Raw genomic sequence first — 23,253 nt, forward strand, 5'->3', positions numbered from 1 at the left:
ACGTGTTAGAGGACGAGTGCTGTGGTGAACCTGTTGTCCAGCGAGGAGGCAAAGACAAAGTAACGAGGAGCATTGAAGCACAGGTCCCTCAAACTGCTCGAAAGGAAAAGGGAGAATCGAAGCGAAGTTTGGTGGTGGGAGATTCCCAGGTGAGGTATTTAGACAGAACGTTTTGTGCCAGAGATAGGGGGAACAGATTAAGCGTTTGCTATCCGGGACCTGGAATTGGGGATATTGTTGGAAACATGAATGATATTATGACGGGAAATGGAAACAAACCCATTATTTGTATTAGTGCAGGGGGTAATGATGTTGGACGAGTTAGGAGTGAGGAACTAATACAGAGATTCAGGACAGCCATCGAATTAGTTAGGAGCAAGGGAGGAATCCCGATCATATGTGGCATTCTTCAAAGAAAGGGAGTGGGAAATGAATGGATGTCGAGGGCAATTGGTGTCAATTGCCGGCTGGAAAGATATTGCAAATCAAATGCAATATCTTTCATAGACAACTGGGAACACTTCTATGGAAAAAAAGGAATGTATGCTCGTGATGGGGTGCATCTATCGAGAGCTTGGGTTGCTGCTGTTGCGAACTCGTTGGAAGAAGTGGTTAGAGATGTTTGTTTGGGTTTAAACTGTTAGTAGATAGAGGTATGGGAATTGATTTGGAGGAAGGAAGTAATAAAAGTATGTGTTTGTGGGAGAAAGGAATTGGCAAAATGATCAGGGAAAGAAAAGGGCCTCAAAATAACAATTCACTTAGGATATATTACACTAACAGTAGAAGTCTAAGAAATAAAATTAACGAATTAAATGCTCTTGTATGCACAGAAAAAAATAGATATTATTGCACTTACCAAAACGTGGATGAATGTAGAAAATAGAGAACTATTAGCTGAATATCAAATAAATGGATTTAAACTATTTCACACAGATAGATATATTAGACGAGGAGGGGGAGTAGCCATATATGTTAGGGACAATTTGAAATGTAATCTCAAAGAGGGAATCAAAACTGAGCCACACACAGAAACTATTTGGATAGAATTAAACGAAAAAAGCAAATAATATAATAAAAGGAGTCATATATAGGCCACCAAATTTAGACAGAATGGAAGCAAAGCATCTATGGGATGAAATATCTAGGGCACCTAGATCTAACAGTATTTACGTCATGGGTGACTTTAATTTTAGTGGAATAAACTGGTTGATCAAACAGGGAATAGTGAAGCTGAAGATTTTCAAGAATTAATTGACGATTGCTTTCTTACGCAACACATTAAGGAACCAACACGGGAAATTAATATTTTAGATTTAGTGTTAACTAACAGGGAAACACAAATTAATGACATCGAAATAGGGAGTGAGCTAGGGAACAGTGATCACAAAGAAATCAGATTTAGCTTAGAATGGAATAGACCTGTAGGAGAAAATTCTGTTAAAGTGCCAGATTTTCGAAAAGCTGATTTTAATACCCTAAGAAATTTTTGGGGTCAAATTGATTGGAAAGTTTTGGGTATGGGGTGTGGGCCGGTCTTGGAACGAGACATGATAGGTGACGTCAATGGGGATTTCGATGTGGATTCAATATATAACTTATTTAAGAATATTCTAAACAAAGCTCAGGAACGTAGTATACCATACAAATTGAATAGATTGAATACTAATGACCCAAAGTGGAAAACAAAGAATTTGAAGAACCTTATAGGTAAAAAGAGAGCTTGGTACAAAAGGATTAAAAATGGGGAACATAAGAACAAAGGCAACTGCAGAAGGCCTATTGGCCCATACGAGGCAGCTCCTATTTATAACCACCCAATCCCACTCATATACTTGTCCAACCCATGCTTGAAACAATCGAGGGACCCCACCTCCACCACGTTATGCGGCAATTGGTTCCACAAATCAACAACCCTGTTACTGAACCAGTATTTACCCAAGTCTTTCCTAAATCTAAACTTATCCAATTCATACCCATTGTTTCGTGTTCTGTCTTGTGTTGATTCTTTTAATACCCTATTAATATCCCCTTTGTTATGTCCATTCACCCACTTGTAAATCTCTATCAAGTCACCCCTAACTCTTCGCCTTTCCAGTGAATGCAACTTAAGCTTTGTTAATCTTTCTTCATATGAAAGATTTCTAATTTGGGGAATTAACTTAGTCATCCTACGCTGGACACGTTCAAGTGAATTTATATCCATTCTATAATATGGCGACCAAAACTGAACTGCAAAATCTAAATGGGGCCTAACTAGAGCAAGATATAGCTTGAGAACCACACCAGGTGTCTTGTTACTAACGCTGCGATTAATAAATCCAAGTGTCCGATTTGCCTTATTACGAACATTTATGCATTGATCCTTTTGTTTTAAATTCTTACTAATCATAACTCCCAGATCCCTTTCGCAATCCGACTTCGCAATCTCAACACCATCTAGCTCGTATCTTGTAAGTCTATCATCATTACCTAACCTCAGAACTTTACATTTATCAGCATTAAACTGCATCTGCCAATCCTTTGACCATTTCAAAACCCTATCGAGATCAACTTGAAGTGATAGTGAGTCCTCCTCCGAATAAATTTCCCTACCGATTTTCGTATCATCGGCAAATTTGCAAATGTTGCTACTCAAACCTGAATCTAAATCATTTATATATATTATAAACAACAGAGGTCCAAGGACAGAGCCTTGAGGCACTCCACTTACAACATTTTCCCACTCTGACTTGACTCCATTTATACTAACTCTCTGTTTCCTTTGGTATAGCCATGCCCTAATCCAGTTTAATATAGCACCCCCAATACCATGAGCCTCTATCTTTTTAATCAGTCTTTCATGTGGCACTGTATCAAAAGCTTTGCTAAAGTCAAGGTACACAACATCACAATCCTTACCACTATCAACTGCCTCAACTATGCTAGAATAAAAAGATAACAAATTTGTTAAACATGAACGGCCATTTATAAAACCATTTTGCGACTCAATTATTAATTTATGTTTTTCAAGATGAAGACGAATTTTATTTGCTATTATAGATAAGAACATAAGAACAAAGGTAACTGCAGAAGGCCTATTGGCCCATACGAGGCAGCTCCTATTCTATGACCACCCAATCCCACTCATATACTTGTCCAACCCGCGCTTAAAACAATCGAGGGACCCCACCTCCACCACGTTACGCGGCAATTGGTTCCACAAATCTACATCCCTGTTACTGAACCAGTATTTACCCAAGTCTTTCCTAAATCTAAACTTATCCAATTTATACCCATTGTTTCGTGTTCTGTCCTGTGTTGACACTTTCAACACCCCATCAATATCCCCCTTGTTATGTCCATTCACCCACTTGTAAACCTCTATCATGTCGCCCCTAACTCTTCGCCTTTCCAGTGAATGCAACTTAAGCTTTGTTAATCTTTCTTCATATGAAAGATTTCTAATTTGGGGAATTAACTTAGTCATCCTACGCTGGACACGTTCAAGTGAATTTATATCCATTCTATAATATGGCGACCAAAACTGAACTGCATAATCTAAATGGGGCCTAACTAGAGCAAGATATAGCTTGAGAACCACACCAGGTGTCTTGTTACTAACGCTGCGATTAATAAATCCAAGTGTCCGATTTGCCTTATTACGAACATTTATGCATTGATCCTTTTGTTTTAAATTCTTACTAATCATAACTCCCAGATCCCTTTCGCAATCCGACTTCGCAATCACAACACCATCTAGCTCGTATCTTGTAACTCTATCATCATTACCTAACCTCAGAACTTTACATTTATCAGCATTAAACTGCATCTGCCAATCCTTTGACCATTTCAAAACCCTATCTAGATCAACTTGAAGTGATAGTGAGTCCTCCTCCGAATTAATTTCCCTACCGATTTTCGTATCATCGGCAAATTTGCAAATGTTGCTACTCAAACCTGAATCTAAATCATTTATATATATTATAAACAACAGAGGTCCCAGGACAGAGCCTTGAGGCACTCCACTTACAACATTTTCCCACTCTGACTTGATTCCATTTATACTAACTCTCTTGGATGAAATATCTAGAGCATCTAGATCTAACAGTATTTATGTCATGGGTGACTTTAATTTTAGCGGAATAAACTGGTTGAACAAAACAGGGAATAGTGAAGCAGAAGATTTTCTAGAATTAATTGACGATTGCTTTCTTACGCAACACATTAAGGAACCAACACGGGAAAATAATATTTTAGATTTAGTGTTAACTAACAGGGAAACGCAAATTAATGACATCGAAATAGGGAGTGAGCTAGGGAGCAGTGATCACAAAGAAATCAGATTTAGCATAGAATGGAATAGACCAGTAGGAGAAAATTCTGTTAAAGTGCCAGATTTTCGAAAAGCTGATTTTAATAGCCTAAGAAATTTTTTGGGTCAAATTGATTGGAAAGTCTTGGGTATGGGGTGTGGGCCGGTCTTGGAGCGAGACATGAACCCAGCGATAGGTGACTTAAATGGGGATTTCGATGTGGATTCAATATATAACTTATTTAAGAATATTCTAAACAAAGCACAGGAACGTAGTATACCATACAAATTGAATAGATCGAATACTAATGACCCAAAGTGGATAACAAAGAATTTGAAGAACCTTATAGGTAAAAAGAGAGCTTGGTACAAAAGGATTAAAAATGGGGAGGTCACTTTAGAACAGGAATTCGTACAACTGGTTAGAAATGTTAAAAAAGAGATAAGGAAAGCAAAAAGAAACTATGAAGTTCGCATAGCAGGGCAAGCAAAGACAAATCCTAAAGGGTTTTTTCAGTTATATCGTACTAAGACTAGGGAAAGGATAGGTCCATTAAAAACTGAGACAGGTCAAATAACAGATAGTGATGAAGAGATGAGTAGTATTTTTGATAAATATTTTGTATCTGTATTTACTAAAGAGGAACTTAACAATATGCCTTCAGCCGAACAAGTCTATGTGGGTGGGGACGAGGACAGGTTGACGAGTTTAGCAGTTACCAGGGAGGATGTTCTTAAACAAATAGTAAAACTCAAACCAAACAAATCCCCAGGGCCGGATGAAGTGTTTGCCAGGGTGCTTAAAGAATGCAAAGAGGAGCTTTGTGACCCACTGTCAACCATATTTAATAAATCAATAGAGTCAGGCAGAGTGCCAGAGTTTTGGAAAGTTGCTAATGTGATACCAGTTTTTAAGAAAGGAGATAGATCATTTGCCTCTAACTATCGACCAATTAGCCTAACGTCTATTGTGGGAAAGTTACTCGAATCTATAATAGCAAATAAAATTCGTCTTCATCTTGAAAAACATAAATTAATAATTGAGTCGCAACATGGTTTTATAAATGGCCGTTCATGTTTAACAAATTTGTTATCTTTTTATTCTAGCATTGTTGAGGCAGTTGATAGTGGTAAGGATTGCGATGTTGTATACCTTGACTTTAGCAAAGCTTTTGATACAGTGCCACATGAAAGACTGATTAAAAAAATAGAGTCTCATGGTATTGGGGGTGCTATATTAAGCTGGATTAGGGCATGGCTATACCAAAGGAAACAGAGAGTTAGTATAAATGGAATCAAGTCAGAGTGGGAAAATGTTGTAAGTGAAGTGCCTCAAGGCTCTGTCCTGGGACCTCTGTTGTTTATAATATATATAAATGATTTAGATTCAGGTTTGAGTAGCAACATTTGCAAATTTGCCGATGATACGAAAATCGGTAGGGAAATTAATTCGGAGGAGTACTCACTATCACTTCAAGTTGATCTAGATAGGGTTTTAAAATGGTCAAAGGATTGGCAGATGCAGTTTAATGCTGATAAATGTAAAGTTCTGAGGTTAGGTAATGATGATAGAGTTACAAGATACGAGCTAGATGGTGTTGTGATTGCGAAGTCGGATTGCGAAAGGGATCTGGGAGTTATGATTAGTAAGAATTTAAAACAAAAGGATCAATGCATAAATGTTCGTAATAAGGCAAATCGGACACTTGGATTTATTAATCGCAGCGTTAGTAACAAGACACCTGGTGTGGTTCTCAAGCTATATCTTGCTCTAGTTAGGCCCCATTTAGATTATGCAGTTCAGTTTTGGTCGCCATATTATAGAATGGATATAAATTCACTTGAACGTGTCCAGCGTAGGATGACTAAGTTAATTCCCCAAATTAGAAATCTTTCATATGAAGAAAGATTAACAAAGCTTAAGTTGCATTCACTGGAAAGGCGAAGAGTTAGGGGTGACATGATAGAGGTTTACAAGTGGATGAATGGACATAACCGGGGGGATATTAATAGGGTATTAAAAGTATCAACACAGGACAGAACACGAAACAATGGATATAAATTGGATAAGTTTAGATTTAGGAAAGACTTGGGTAAATACTGGTTCAGTAACAGGGTTGTTGATTTGTGGAACCAATTGCCGCGTAACATTGTGGAGGTGGGGTCCCTCGATTGTTTCAAGCACGGGTTGGACAAGTATATGAGTGGGATTGGGTGGTTATAGAATAGGAGCTGCCTCGTATGGGCCAATAGGCCTTCTGCAGTTACCTTTGTTCTTATGTTCTTATGTTCTTATGTAAATGTTGTAAGTGGGGTGCCTCAGGGCTCTGTTGTTTATAATATATATAAATGATTTAGATTCAGGTTTGAGTAGCAACATTTGCAAATTTGCCGATGATACGAAAATCGGTAGGGAAATTAATTCGGAGGAGGACTCACTATCACTTCAAGTTGATCTAGATAGGGTTTTGAAATGGTCGAAGGATTGGCAGATGCAGTTTAATGCTGATAAATGAAAAGTTCTGAGGTTAGGTAATGATGATAGGGTTACAAGATACGAGCTAGATGGTGTTGAGATTGCGAAGTCGAATTGCGAAAGGGATCTGGGAGTTATGATTAGTAAGAATTTAAAACAAAAGGATCAATGCATAAATGTTCGTAATAAGGCAAATCGGACACTTGGGTTTATTAATCGCAGCGTTAGTAACAAGACACCTGGTGTGGTTCTCAAGCTATATCTTGCTCTAGTTAGGCCCCATTTAGATTATGCAGTTCAGTTTTGGTCGCCATATTATAGAATGGATATAAATTCACTTGAACGTGTCCAGCGTAGGATGACTAAGTTAATTCCCCAAATTAGAAATCTTTCATATGAAGAAAGATTAACAAAGCTTAAGTTGCATTCACTGGAAAGGCGAAGAGTTAGGGGTGACATGATAGAGGTTTACAAGTGGGTGAATGGACATAACAAAGGGGATATTAATAGGGTATTAAAAGTATCAACACAAGACAGAACACGAAACAATGGGTATAAATTGGATAAGTTTAGATTTAGGAAAGACTTGGGTAAATACTGGTTCAGTAACAGGGTTGTTGATTTGTGGAACCAATTGCCGCGTAACATTGTGGAGGTGGGGTCCCTCGATTGTTTCAAGCATGGGTTGGACATGTATATGAGTGGGATTGGATGGTTATAAATAGCAGCTGCCTCGTATGGGCCAACAGGCCTTCTGCAGTTGCCTTTGTTCTTATGTTCTTATGTTCTTATCTCAAGATAACCTCAAGATAACCCTGGCAAACACTTCGTCCGGCCCTGGGGATTTGATTGGTTTTAGTTTTTCTAATTGTTTAATTACATCCTCCCTGGTAACTGCTAAACTAGTCAACCTGTCCTCATCCCCACCCACATAGACTTGTTCGGCTGAAGGCATATTGTTAAGTTCTTCTTTAGTAAATACAGATATAAAAGAAAGGGAGTGGGAAATGAATGGATGTCGATGGCAATTGGTGTCAATTGCCGGCTGGAAAGATATTGCAAATCAAATGCAATATCTTTCATAGACAACTGGGAACACTTCTATGGAAGAAATGAAATGTATGCTCGTGATGGGGTGCATCTATCGAGAGCTGGGGTTGTTGCTGTTGCGAACTCGTTGGAACCAGTGGTTAGAGGTGTTTGTTTGGGTTTAAACTGTTAGTAGATAGTGGTATGGGAATTGATTTGGAGGAAGGAGGTAATAAAAGTATGTGTTCGTGGGAGAAAAGAATTGGCAAAATGATCAGGGAAAGAAAAGGGCCTTAAAATAACAATTCACTTAGGATATATTACACTAACAGTAGAAGTCTAAGAAATAAAATTAATGAATTAAATGCTCTTGTCTGCACAGAAAAAATAGATATTATTGCACTTACCGAAACGTGGATGAACGTAGAAAATAGAGAACTATTAGCTGAATATCAGATAAATGGATTTAAACTATTTCACACAGAGAGATATATTAGACGAGGAGGGGTAGTAGCCATATATGTTAGGGACAATTTGAAATGTAGTCTCAAAGAGAGAATCAAAACTGAGCCACACACAGAAACTATTTGGATAGAATTAAACGAAAAAGCAAATAATATTATAATAGGAGTTATATATAGGCCACCAAATTTAGACAGAATGAAAGCTAAGCATCTATGTAATGAAATATCTAGAGCATCTAGATCTAACAGTATTTATGTCATAAGAACATAAGAACATAAGAACAAAGGTAACTGCAGAAGGCCTATTGGCCCATACGAGGCAGCTCCTATTCTATAACCACCCAATCCCACTCATATACTTGTCCAACCCGCGCTTGAAACAATCGAGGGACCCCACCTCCACCACGTTACGCGGCAATTGGTTCCACAAATCTACAACCCTGTTACTGAACCAGTATTTACCCAAGTCTTTCCTAAATCTAAACTTATCCAATTTATACCCATTGTTTCGTGTTCTGTCCTGTGTTGATACTTTTAATACCCTATTAATATCCCCCTTGTTATGTCCATTCACCCACTTGTAAACCTCTATCATGTCGCCCCTAACTCTTCGCCTTTCCAGTGAATGCAACTTAAGCTTTGTTAATCTTTCTTCATATGAAAGATTTCTAATTTGGGGAATTAACTTAGTCATCCTACGCTGGACACGTTCAAGTGAATTTATATCCATTCTATAATATGGCGACCAAAACTGAACTGCATAATCTAAATGGGGCCTAACTAGAGCAAGATATAGCTTGCGAACCACACCAGGTGTCTTGTTACTAACGCTGCGATTAATAAATCCAAGTGTCCGATTTGCCTTATTACGAACATTTATGCATTGATCCTTTTGTTTTAAATTCTTACTAATCATAACTCCCAGATCCCTTTCGCAATCCGACTTCGCAATCTCAACACCATCTAGCTCTTATCTTGTAACTCTATCATCATTACCTAACCTCAGAACTTTACATTTATCAGCATTAAACTGCATCTGCCAATCCTTTGACCATTTCAAAACCCTATCTAGATCAACTTGAAGTGATAGTGAGTCCTCCTCCGAATTAATTTCCCTACCGATTTTCGTATCATCGGCAAATTTGCAAATGTTGCTACTCAAACCTGAATCTAAATCATTTATATATATTATAAACAACAGAGGTCCCAGGACAGAGCCTTGAGGCACTCCACTTACAACATTTTCCCACTCTGACTTGATTCCATTTATACTAACTCTCTGTTTCCTTTGGTATAGCCATGCCCTAATCCAGCTTAATATAGCACCCCCAATACCATGAGACTCCATCTTTTTAATCAGTCTTTCATGTGGCACTGTATCAAAAGCTTTGCTAAAGTCAAGGTACACAACATCGCAATCCTTACCACTATCAACTGCCTCAACAATGCTAGAATAAAAAGATAACAAATTTGTTAAACATGAACGGCCATTTATAAAACCATGTTGCGACTCAATTATTAATTTATGTTTTTCAAGATGAAGACGAATTTTATTTGCTATTATGGATTCGAGTAACTTTCCCACAATAGACGTTAGGCTAATTGGTCGATAGTTAGACGCAAGTGATCTATCTCCTTTCTTAAAAACTGGTATCACATTAGCAACTTTCCAAAACTCTGGCACTCTGCCTGACTCTATTGATTTATTAAATATGGTTGACAGTGGGTCACAAAGCTCCTCTTTGCATTCTTTAAGCACCCTGGCAAACACTTCATCCGGCCCTGGGGATTTGTTTGGTTTGAGTTTTACTATTTGTTTAAGAACATCCTCCCTGGTAACTGCTAAACTCGTCAACCTGTCCTCGTCCCCACCCACATAGACTTGTTCGGCTGAAGGCATATTGTTAAGTTCCTCTTTAGTAAATACAGATACAAAATATTTATTAAAACTACTACTCATCTCTTCATCACTATCTGTTATTTGACCTGTCTCAGTTTTTAATGGACCTATCCTTTCCCTAGTCTTAGTACGATATAACGGAAAAAACCCTTTAGGATTTGTCTTTGCTTGCCCTGCTATGCGAACTTCATAGTTTCTTTTTGCTTTCCTTATCTCTTTTTTAACATTTCTAACCAGTTGTACGAATTCCTGTTCTAAAGTGACCTCCCCATTTTTAATCCTTTTGTACCAAGCTCTCTTTTTACCTATAAGGTTCTTCAAATTCTTTGTTATCCACTTTGGGTCATTAGTATTCGATCTATTCAATTTGTATGGTATACTACGTTCCTGTGCTTTGTTTAGAATATTCTTAAATAAGTTATATATTGAATCCACATCGAAATCCCCATTTAAGTCACCTATCGCTGGGTTCATGGGTGACTTTAATTTTAGTGGAATAAATTGGGTGAACAAAACAGGGAAAAGTGAAGCAGAAGATTTTCTAGAATTAATTGACGATTGCTTTCTTACGCAACACATTAAGGAACCAACGCGGGAAAATAATATTTTAGATTTAGTGTTAACTAACAGGGAAACACAAATTAATGACATCGAAATAGGGAGTGAGCTAGGGAACAGTGATCACAAAGTAATCAGATTTAGTATAGAATGGAATAGACCTGTAGGAGAAAATTCTGTTAAAGTGCCAGATTTTCGTAAAGCTGATTTTAATAGCCTAAGAAATTTTTTGGGTCAAATAGATTGGAAACTCTTGGGTATGGGGTGTGGGCCGGTCTTAGAGCGAGCGAGACATGAACCCAGCGATAGGTGACGTAAAAGGGGATTTCGATGTGGATTTAATATATAACTTATTTAAGAATATTCTAAACAAAGCACAGGAACGTAGTATAAAATACAAATTGAATAGATCGAATACCAATGACCCAAAGTGGATAACAAATAATTTAAAGAACCTTATAGGTAAGAAGAGAGCTTGGTACAAAAGGATTAAGAATTTGGAAATCAGGTTAGACCAGGAATTCATACAACTGGTTAGAAATGTTAAAAAAGAGATTAGGAAAGCAAAAAGAAACTATGAAGTTCGCATAGCAGAGCAAGCAAAGTCAAATCCTAAAGGGTTTTTTCAGTTATATCGAACTAAGACTAGGGAAAGGATAGGTCCATTAAAATCTGAGACAGGTCAAATATCGGATAATGACAAGAAGATGATTAGTATTTTTAACAAATATTTTATATCTGTATTTACTAAGGAAGAACTTAACAATATGCCTTCAGCCGAACAAGTCTATGTGGGTGAAGACAGGTTGACTAGTTTAGCAGTTACCAGGGAGGATGTAATTAAACAATTAGAAAAACTAAAACCAAACAAATCCCCAGGGCTGGATGAAGTGTTTGCCAGGGTGCTTAAAGAATGCAAAGAGGAGCTTTCCGAGCCACTGTCTACCATATTTAATAAATCAATAGAGTCAGGCAGAGTGCCAGAGTCATTGAAGGTAGCTAATGTGGTACCAATTTTTAAGAAAGGAGATAGATCACTTGCGTCAAACTATCGGCCAATTAGCCTAACGTCTATTGTGGGAAAGTTACTTGAATCAATAATTGCAAATACAATTCGTCTCCATCTTGAAAAACATAAATTAATAAATGAGTCGCAACATGGTTTTACAAATGACCGTTCATGTTTAACAAATTTGCTAACTTTTTATTCCAGCATAGTTGAGGCAGTTGATAGTGGTAAGGACTGTGATGTTGTGTACCTTGACTTTAGCAAAGCTTTTGATACAGTGCCACGTGAAAGACTAATTAAAAAAATAGAAGCTCATGGTATTGGTGGTGCTATACTAACTTGGATTAGGGCATGGCTATTCCAAAGGAAACAGAGAGTTAGTATAAATGGGGTTAAGTCAGAGTGGGATAATGTTGTTAGTGGAGTACCTCAGGGCTCTGTCCTGGGACCTGTGTTGTTTATAATATATATAAATTATTTAGATTCAGGTTTGAGTAGCAACGTTTGCAAATTTGCCGATGATACGAAAATCGATAGGGAAATTAATTCGGAGGAGGACTCACTATCACTTCAAGTTGATCTAGATAGGGTTTTGAAATGGTCAAAGGATTGACAAATGCAGTTTAATGCTGATAAATGTAAAGTTCTGAGGCTAGGTAATGATGATAGAGTTACAAGATACGAGCTAGATGGTGTTGAGATTGCGAAGTCGGATTGCGAAAGGGATCTGGGAGTTATGATTAGTAAGAATTTAAAACAAAAGGGTCAATGCATGAATGTTCGTAATAAGGCGAATAGGACACTGGGATTTATTAATCGAAGCGTTAGTAACAAGACACCTGGTGTGGTTCTTAAGCTATATCTTGCTCTGGTTAGGCCCCATTTAGATTATGCAGTTCAGTTTTGGTCGCCGTATTATAGAATGGATATAAATTCACTTGAACGTGTCCAACGTAGGATGACTAAGTTAATTCCCCAAATTAGAAATCTTTCATATGAAGAAAGACTAACAAAGCTTAAGTTGCATTCACTGGAAAGGCGAAGAGTTAGGGGTGACATGATAGAGGTTTACAAGTGGGTGAATGGACATAACAAAGGGGATATTAATAGGGTATTAAAAGTATCAACACAAGACCCTTTTGTTTTAAATTCTTACTAATCATAACTCCCAGATCCCTTTCGCAATCCGACTTCGCAATCTCAACACCATCTAGCTCGTATCTTGTAACTCTATCATCATTACCTAGCCTCAGAACTTTACATTTATCAGCATTAAACTGCATTTGTCAATCCTTTGACCATTTCAAAACCCTATCTAGATCAACTTGAAGTGATAGTGAGTCCTCCTCCGAATTAATTTCCCTATCGATTTTCGTATCATCGGCAAATTTGCAAACGTTGCTACTCAAACCTGAATCTAAATAATTTATATATATTATAAACAACACAGGTCCCAGGACAGAGCCCTGAGGTACTCCACTAACAACATTATCCCACTCTGACTTAACCCCATTTATACTAACTCTCTGTTTCCTTTGGAATAGCCATGCCCTAATCCAAGTTAGTATAGCACCACCAATACCATGAGCTTCTATTTTTTTAATTAGTCTTTCACTTTAACAGAATTTTCTCCTACTGGTCTATTCCATTCTATGCTAAATCTGATTTCTTTGTGATCACTACTCCCTAGCTCACTCCCTATTTCGATGTCATTAATTTGCGTTTCCCTGTTAGTTAACACTAAATCTAAAATATTATTTTCCCGTGTTGGTTACGCAACACATTAAGGAACCAACACGGGAAAATAATATTTTAGATTTAGTGTTAACTAACAGGGAAACGCAAATTAATGACATCGAAATAGGGAGTGAGCTAGGGAGTAGTGATCACAAAGAAATCAGATTTAGCATAGAATGGAATAGACCAGTAGGAGAAAATTCTGTTAAAGTGCCAGATTTTCGAAAAGCTGATTTTAATAGCCTAAGAAATTTTTTGGTTCAAATTGATTGGAAAGGCTTGGGTATGGGGTGTGGGCCGGTCTTGGAGCGAGACATGAACCCAGCGATAGGTGACTTAAATGGGGATTTCGATGTGGATTCAATATATAACTTATTTAAGAATATTCTAAACAAAGCACAGGAACGTAGTATACCATACAAATTGAATAGATCGTATACTAATGACCCAAAGTGGATAACAAAGAATTTGAAGAACCTTATAGGTAAAAAGAGAGCTTGGTACAAAAGGATTAAAAATGGGGAGGTCACTTTAGAACAGGAATTCGTACAACTGGTTAGAAATGTTAAAAAAGAGATAAGGAAAGCAAAAAGAAACTATGAAGTTCGCATAGCAGGGCAAGCAAAGACAAATCCTAAAGGGTTTTTTCAGTTATATCGTACTAAGACTAGGGAAAGGATAGGTCCATTAAAAACTGAGACAGGTCAAATAACAGATAGTGATGAAGAGATGAGTAGTATTTTTAATAAATATTTTGTATCTGTATTTACTAAAGAGGAACTTAACAATATGCCTTCAGCCGAACAAGTCTATGTGGGTGGGGACGAGGACAGGTTGACGAGTTTAGCAGTTACCAGGGAGGATGTTCTTAAACAAATAGTAAAACTCAAACCAAACAAATCCCCAGGGCCGGATGAAGTGTTTGCTAGGGTGCTTAAAGAATGCAAAGAGGAGCTTTGTGACCCACTGTCAACCATATTTAATAAATCAATAGAGTCAGGCAGAGTGCCAGAGTTTTGGAAAGTTGCTAATGTGATACCAGTTTTTAAGAAAGGAGATAGATCACTTGCGTCTAACTATCGACCAATTAGCCTAACGTCTATTGTGGGAAAGTTACTCGAATCTATAATAGCAAATAAAATTCGTCTTCATCTTGAAAAACATAAATTAATAATTGAGTCGCAACATGGTTTTATAAATGGCCGTTCATGTTTAACAAATTTGTTATCTTTTTATTCTAGCATTGTTGAGGCAGTTGATAGTGGTAAGGATTGCGATGTTGTATACCTTGACTTTAGCAAAGCTTTTGATACAGTGCCACATGAAAGACTGATTAAAAAAATAGAGTCTCATGGTATTGGGGGTGCTATATTAAGCTGGATTAGGGCATGGCTATACCAAAGGAAACAGAGAGTTAGTATAAATGGAATCAAGTCAGAGTGGGAAAATGTTGTAAGTGGAGTGCCTCAAGGCTCTGTCCTGGGACCTCTGTTGTTTATAATATATATAAATGATTTAGATTCAGGTTTGAGTAGCAACATTTGCAAATTTGCCGATGATACGAAAATCGGTAGGGAAATTAATTCGGAGGAGGACTCACTATCACTTCAAGTTGATCTAGATAGGGTTTTGAAATGGTCAAAGGATTGGCAGATGCAGTTTAATGCTGATAAATGTAAAGTTCTGAGGTTAGGTAATGATGATAGAGTTACAAGATACGAGCTAGATGGTGTTGTGATTGCGAAGTCGGATTGCGAAAGGGATCTGGGAGTTATGATTAGTAAGAATTTAAAACAAAAGGATCAATGCATAAATATTCGTAATAAGGCAAATCGGACACTTGGATTTATTAATCGCAGCGTTAGTAACAAGACACCTGGTGTGGTTCTCAAGCTATATCTTGCTCTAGTTAGGCCCCATTTAGATTATGCAGTTCAGTTTTGGTCGCCATATTATAGAATGGATATAAATTCACTTGAACGTGTCCAGCGTAGGATGACTAAGTTAATTCCCCAAATTAGAAATCTTTCATATGAAGAAAGATTAACAAAGCTTAAGTTGCATTCACTGGAAAGGCGAAGAGTTAGGGGTGACATGATAGAGGTTTACAAGTGGATGAATGGACATAACCGGGGGGATATTAATAGGGTATTAAAAGTATCAACACAGGACAGAACACGAAACAATGGATATAAATTGGATAAGTTTAGATTTAGGAAAGACTTGGGTAAATACTGGTTCAGTAACAGGGTTGTTGATTTGTGGAACCAATTGCCGCGTAACATTGTGGAGGTGGGGTCCCTCGATTGTTTCAAGCACGGGTTGGACAAGTATATGAGTGGGATTGGGTGGTTATAGAATAGGAGCTGCCTCGTATGGGCCAATAGGCCTTCTGCAGTTACCTTTGTTCTTATGTTCTTATGTTCTTAAGACAGAACACGAAACAATGGGTATAAATTGGATAAGTTTAAATTTAGGAAAGACTTGGGTAAATACTGGTTCAGTAACAGGGTTGTTGATTTGTGGAATCAATTGCCGCGTAACATTGTGGAGGTGGGATCCCTCGATTGTTTCAAGCGCGGGTTGGACAAGTATATGAGTGGGATTGGGTGGTTATAAATAGGAGCTGCCTCGTATGGGCCAACAGGTCTTCTGCAGTTGCCTTTGTTCTTATGTTCTTATGTAACCAATTGCCGCGTAACATTGTGGAGGTGGGGTCCCTCGATTGTTTCAAGCGCGGGTTGGACATGTTTATGAGTGGGATTGGGTGGTTATAGATAGGAGCTGCCTCGTATGGGCCAACAGGCCTTCTGCAGTTGCCTTTGTTCTTATGTTCTTAAAATATTTGTCAAAAATACTACTCATCTCCTTGTCATTATCCGTTATTTGACCTGTCTCAGATTTTAATGGACCTATCCTTTCCCTAGTCTTAGTTTGATATAACTGAAAAAATCCTTTAGGATTTGACTTTGCTTGCTCTGCTATGCGAACTTCATAGTTTCTTTTTGCTTTCCTAATCTCTTTTTTAACATTTCTAACCAGTTGTATGAATTCCTGTTCTAACCTGACTTCCCCATTCTTAATCCTTTTGTACCAAGCTCTCTTTTTACCTATAAGGTTCTTTAAATTATTTGTTATCCACTTTGGGTCATTAGTATTCGATCTATTAAATTTGTATGGTATACTACGTTCCTGTGCTTTGTTTAGAATATTCTTAAATAAGTTATATATTAAATCCACATCGAAATCCCCTTTTACGTCACCTATCGCTGGGTTCATGTCTCGCTCTATGACCGGCCCACACCCCATACCCAAAACTTTCCAATCTATTTGACCCAAAAAATTTCTTAGGCTATTAAAATCAGTTTTTCGAAAATCTGGCACTTTAGCCGAATTTTCTCCTACAGGTCTATTCCATTCTATGCTAAATCTGATTACTTTGTGATCACTGTTCCCTAGCTCACTCCCTATTTCGATGTCATTAATTTGTGTTTCCCTGCTAGTTAACACTAAATCTAAAATATGCACTTCATATGCAAAATAAAATATGCACTTCATATGCAAAATAAAATATGCACTTCACAATATTAACTGGGAATCTGAATTTAATAATTCACAGGATATAAACTCATCAACTAACCTCTTTCTCTCCAAAACTCTAAGCCTCTACAACACTCACTGTCCCCTCCTTACCAAACAAGTAACTGATAAAAGAAAAAATAACCCGTGGCTCACAAGTGGCATAATTAAATCAATCAACAAAAAACATGAATACGAAAAGAAATTTAGGAGTGGCCTAGTTTCAATGGAAGTAGTTAAAAGGTACTCATCAGTGCTTACCAGTATCATAAGAAAAGCAAAACTTTCATATTATGAGACTAAATTCAAAGAAGCAAAAGGCAACATGAAAAACCATCTCTAACATCCTGGGAACTAAACAAAACTCCCACAACCAGATAACACTCTCTAAGGATGGCCTTACACTGTCATCTGACTTAGAAATGGCGAATGAATTTAATAGCTTCTTTTCATCGATTGGTGCTAACCTTGCTAGTAAAATCCCACAGACTCAGACACATATCAACACATATCTCTCAGGCAGCTATCCAAACTCTCTTCTCCTCTCACCAGTCAGCCCGTCAGATGTTGTGTCCATCATACACTCACTAAAAACCAAAGCTGGGAACATCAGTGAAATCCCATCCATTGTATACAAGAGCGCCTCCCATGCCCTTGCGCCACCTATAGCTCTGCTGTTCAACAAATCCCTTGAGTGTCATACCTTCCCTGATATCCTTAAAAACGCAAGAGTAACGCCAGTTCATAAAGGAGGTAATCCGTCAGACATAAACAACTATAGACCAATATCGAACCTACCCATACTATCAAAAATATTTGAAAAAATTATCTACAAACAGCTCTACTCCTATCTCGTAAAATTCGACATTCTTAGCCCCTGTCAGTTTGGCTTCCGCTCTCAAAAGAGTACCAACGATGCAATTATTAGTCTCCTTGATATAATTTACTCAGCCCTTGACAAAAATAAGGACTCTTCATTGGACCCAATTGGACTCTTCATTGACCTGAGAAAGGCCTTTGATACTGTTAATCACGATTACCTCTTATGTAAACTCCATCATTATGGAATCCGAGGCCATGCACTGGACTATATCCAATCCTATCTTAGTGATAGACACCAATGTGTAGCCATCAATAATATAATCTCTCCCATTCTACCAATAACCGTTGGAGTGCCACAGGGCAGCATCTTGGGACCTCTTCTATTTCTTATATACATTAATGATCTGCCTAATGTCTCTAATATTCTGAAACCTATTTTGTTTGCTGATGATACTACCCTCATCTACTCCAACCCCAACCCACATACACTAAATGATGTTGTTAATAATGAACTAAAAAAAGTCCACTTATGGATGTCAACCAACAAACTAACACTTAACATAGAAAAGACCTACTACATCCTATTTGGAAGCAAATCTACAAATGCAATTCAGCTTCAGATTGACAATGTAATCATTAGCAATAAAAATGATGGAAAGTTTCTTGGCATATTCCTAGACAAGAAACTCAACTTCAGTACCCACATACAACACATAACTAAGAAAGTCTCTAAAACAGTTGGTATACTCTCCAAAATCAGATATTATGTTCCTAACTCTGCTCTCATCTCTCTATATTATGCACTAATCTATCCCTATCTCAACTATGGTATCTGTGCATGGGGTTCAACCACTGCAAACCACCTCAAGTCCATCTTCACCCAGCAAAAATCTGCTATCAGAATAATATCAAATTCTGCTTTCAGACAACACACAGCCCCCTTGTTTAACTTCCCTAAACATGCTAAACATAATCTCACTCCACAAATTCTCTTGTGTCAACTACATTTACAAAACCCTGTTCTTAAATGCAAATCCTTGTCTGAAACTCTTCCTGGACAGATGTAATAGGACCCATTATCACCACACCAGAAATAAATATCTCTTTGATATCCCCAGAGTTAAACTTAATCTGTGTAAACACTCTATGCAAATAAAGGGACCCAGTTTATGGAACTCACTCCCTACTGAATTGAAAAGCTGTCCAACTTTTACATCATTCAAAATCAATACTAAAAAGTACCTAATTTCATCTTCATAGTTTTTCACTTCTTGCCTTAAAATTGCACTGTATCAATTGCTACCCAATCTCCCAACCTTTATGTTCCCAATTTGAACATCTTTACCATTGTGATCATTGCTGTTTTCTTATATGTGCTGCCAATCTGCTGTATGGTGTTTATAAATCTTGTTTATCTGTATCTTTTGCTACCCAGTCTCCCAATCTTTATGTACCCAATCTGAACATCTTTACCATTGTGATCATTGCTGTCTTATATGTGCTGTCAATCTGCTGTATGGTGTCTATTAATCTTGTTTAAATTACTAATCAAGCTGTCAATGTAATCAATCAGAGCTTTAATATAACAATGTGCTTTAATATACTTACTTATCTCTCTCATCTCATTTTTCTCTTGTAATGTATCTTTATCATTTATCAATTCTGATTGAAATTACCTACTTAAAACTATCTGCTAGATTAAGGACCTGCCCGAAACGCTGCGCGTACTAGTGGCTTTACAAGAATGTAAATACTGTACTATCCAATGTATTCTCACAAACCTAATGTACCTTCTTGTATATATATAAATAAATAAATAAATAAATAAATAAACAAATATTATTTTCCCGCGTTGGTTCCTTAATGTGTTTCGTAAGAAAGCAATCGTCAATTAATTCTAGAAAATCTTCTGCTTCACTATTCCCTGTTTTGTTCACCCAGTTTATTCCACCAAAATTAAAGTCACCCATGACATAAATACTGTTAGATCTAGATGCTCTAGATATTTCATCCCATAGATGCTTAGCTTCCATTCTGTCTAAATTTGGTGGCCTATATATAACTCCTATTATAATATTATTTGCTTTTTCGTTTAATTCCATCCAAATAGTTTCTGTGTGTGGCTCAGTTTTGATTCCCTCTTTGAGACTACATTTCAAATTGTCCCTAACATATATGGCTACTCCCCCTCCTCGTCTAATATATCTATCTGTGTGAAATAGTTTAAATACATTTATCTGATATTCAGCTAATAGTTCTCTATTTTCTACATTCATCCACGTTTGGGTAAGTGCAATAATATCTATTTTTTCTGTGCAGACAAGAGCATTTAATTCATTAAATTTATTTCTTAGACTTCTACTGTTAGTGTAATATATCCTAAGTGAATTGTTATTTTGAGGCCCTTTTCTTTCCCTGATCATTTTGCCAATTCTTTTCTCCCACGAACACATACTTTTATTGCCTCCTTCCTCCAAATCAATTCCCATACCACTATCTACTAACAGTTTAAACCCAAACAAACACCTCTAACCACTGGTTCCAACGAGTTCGCAACAGCAACAACCCTAGTCCTCGATAGATGCATCCCATCACGAGCATACATTTCATTTCTTCCATAGAAGTGTTCTCAGTTGTCTATGAAAGATATTGCATTTGATTTGCAATATCTTTCCAGTCGGCAATTGACACCAAGTGCCCTCGACATCCATTCATTTCCCACTCCCTTTCTGGGAAGAATGCCACATATGATCGGGATTCCTCCCTTGCTCCTAACTAATTCAATGGCTGTCCTGAATCTCTGTATTAGTTCCTCACTCCTAACTCGCCCAATATCATTACCCCCTGCACTAATACAAATAATGGGTTTGTTCCCATTTCCCGTCATGATATCTTTCATGTTTTCAACAATATCACCAATACCAGCTCCCGGATAGCAAACCCTTAACCTGTTCCCCCTATCTCTGGCACAAAACGTTCTGTCTAAATACCTCACCTGGGAATCTCCCACAAGCAAAATTCACTTCGTTCCTCCCTTTTCCTTTAGGACACTTTGAGGTACCTGCGCTTCAATGCTCCTCGTTGCTTTGCCTTTGCCTCCTCGTTGAACTACAGGTTCACCACAGCACTCGTCCTCTAAAACATCAAATGCGTTAGAAGTCCTTAGGCTATTAGGTGTCGGTTTTGCCAAGGTCTTCTTAAGACTCCTGTCCTTTAAAACCTGCCAAGACGAGGTCTTTTTAATACTGGTCTCCTCCTTTGTTTCTTCCTGATGTTGTTTCAGCTGTCGTACCACCTCCCGTAGCGAATCCAGCTCTGTCCTCAGATCTCCAACTAGATTCACCAGTTCCTTCACTAATCCTTCCATTATTGCTGTAATAATATTACTACAATCGGAGCTCCAGCTAACACAACCTCTCACTGAATTGAATCTGCTTTGATACAGATCACAAAAGAAAGTAATTAAACATTAGCAGTGGTTTATATAACTTAGATATATTTTTAATAGATCAATTAAAGGGCGATTTAAGTAGGATCATTGGAACACATTTGTCTCACTAATTCATTGTAAATATTTACTATTTTATGCTATAATTATCCATGTGTGGGCCTGTGTGTGGTTGCTGCATCAGATGGGCCAATAGGCCCTCTGCAGTGTCCACGTATTGTACTTCACCTCACTCCACCATTCTCTCCTGCCTATTTATGTCCAGTACTTGATCTGTAAAACACTCCTTCTGAAGATGTATTAATATACAAAAGTACTTAAGGAAATTCCTGTTTCAATTTTCCTCCGTGGTCTGACACTGTCATATATATATTGTTACGGACCCGAGTCCAGCGTCGGAGCACGGAGCAGTGACAACAACGCCATCTGTGAGTCCGCTCCCGAAACCCACTCCAAATGGACAACGCCATCTAGTGAGGACGGGATATACCGGCCACAGGTGCTGGATTCCCGTCTTAATCAGACACGTCATTAGTACTGGGACGCTCTAGGGAACCTCACTTACAGGCTTAGACACAAACGTCCACCTCTTCATTCCATAGATGGCGTTGCTGTCTAAGCGCCACCTGACCAGAGGTCAGCAGCGGCTATGTTACGAGCTGATTAAGACGGGAATCCAGCACCTGTGGCCGGTATATCCCGTCCTCACTAGATGGCGTTGTCCATTTGGAGTGGGTTTCGAGAGCGGACTCACAGATGGCGTTGTCGTCACTGCTCCGTGCTAAGACGCTGGACTCGGGTCCGTAACATTTATATATATAAATATATATATGTCGTACCTAATAGCCAGAACGCACTTCTCAGCCTACTATGCAAGGCCCGATTTGCCTAATAAGCCAAGTTTTCCTGAATTAATATATTTTCTCTAATTTTTTTCTTATGAAATGATAAAGCTACCCATTTCATTATGTATGAGGTAAAAAAAAATTTTTGGAGTTAAAATTAACGTAGATATATGACCAAACCTAACCAACCCTACCTAACCTAACCTAACCTAACCTATCTTTATAGGTTAGGTTAGGTTAGGTAGCCAAAAAAGTTAGGTTAGGTTAGGTTAGGTAGGTTAGGTAGTCGAAAAACGATTAATTCATGAAAACTTGGCTTATTAGGCAAATCGGGCCTTGCATAGTAGGCTGAGAAGTGCGTTCTGGCTACTAGGTACGACATATATATATATATATATATATATATATATATATATATATATATATATATGTATATATATGTCGTACCTAGTAGCCAGAACTCACTTCTCAGCCTACTATTCAAGGCCCGATTTGCCTAATAAGCCAAGTTTTCCTGAATTAATATATTTACTATAATTTTTTTCTTATGAAATGATAAAGCAACCCTTTTCTCTATGTATGAGGTCAATTTTTTTTTATTGGAGTTAAAATTAACGTAGATATATGACCGAACCTAACCAACCCTACCTAACCTGACCTAACCTATATTTATAGGTAAGGTTAGGTTAGGTAGCCAAAAAAAGCTAGGTTAGGTTAGGTTAGGTAGGTTAGGTAGACGAAAAAACATTAATTCATGAAAACTTGCCTTATTAGGCAAATCGGGCCTTGAATAGTAGGCTGAGAAGTGCGTTCTGGCTATTAGGTACGACATATATATATATATATATATATATATATATATATATATATATATATATATATATATATATATATATATATATATGTCGTACCTAGTAGCCAGAACGCACTTCTTGGCCTACTATGCAAGGCCCGTTTTGCTCAATAAGCCAAGTTTTCCTGAATTAATATATTTTCTCTTATTTTTTTTTTTATGAAATGATAAAGCTATCCATTTGATTACGTATGAGGTCAATTTTTATTATTGGAGTTAAAATTAACGTAGATATATGA

This window comes from Procambarus clarkii, unplaced genomic scaffold (assembly GCF_040958095.1).
Source record: "Procambarus clarkii isolate CNS0578487 unplaced genomic scaffold, FALCON_Pclarkii_2.0 HiC_scaffold_130, whole genome shotgun sequence".
Classification (NCBI taxonomy): Eukaryota; Metazoa; Arthropoda; class Malacostraca; order Decapoda; family Cambaridae; genus Procambarus; species Procambarus clarkii.